This window comes from Rhinolophus sinicus, chromosome 8 (genome assembly GCF_057876585.1).
Source record: "Rhinolophus sinicus isolate RSI-liver-muscle chromosome 8, RSI-T2T, whole genome shotgun sequence".
Classification (NCBI taxonomy): Eukaryota; Metazoa; Chordata; class Mammalia; order Chiroptera; family Rhinolophidae; genus Rhinolophus; species Rhinolophus sinicus.
The window spans coordinates 32,203,765-32,204,312 of record NC_142508.1 but is presented as its reverse complement, the minus strand read 5'-3'; positions in this window follow the sequence as shown (position 1 = coordinate 32,204,312).

Sequence of the window (548 nt, the reverse complement as noted above, 5' to 3'; positions counted from 1 at the left end):
GAGACTTTTTCTGTGGGGACCAGAGGCTCTGATCCCACCTTGCCCATGCTTCAGGGCTGCCCAATATCCCTCCTCTATTTTCTCCACCATGGCCCTGAATGGTGTATTTTTTGGTCCCAGATGGAACCTACTGAAGCTCACAAAAATGACGTTAACGCTTCACAGCGTGCATTTGAACAGCAATAAGATAACGTTTATTCCCTTCCAGCTACCAGTGGGTGTCAAATTGAATCGGCTTCATTGAGTCTGAAATGTCTTAACACTTCAGTGATCAGTAGCACTTAAGACTCCCCAAAAATCGGCCTGCTGGCCATTTATGAAAGAGTGAAGCCCCTTTCCCATCCTACAAGGGTAGTGAAGTTATTTCCCAGCGGTCTCTTGACCATTCTCTAGGAGATTCTGTGGTGCATTGTCCAGATCTGGGCAGCTGTGGAAACTACATTACCCAGAAAGCTACGCGTTGAGCGGCAGCAGAGTCAATCCAATGAAAGCCCAAGCAGGGGGTATTTCCGTAAGGGCAAACCGTATTGGGGCGGGACTTCCTGCCT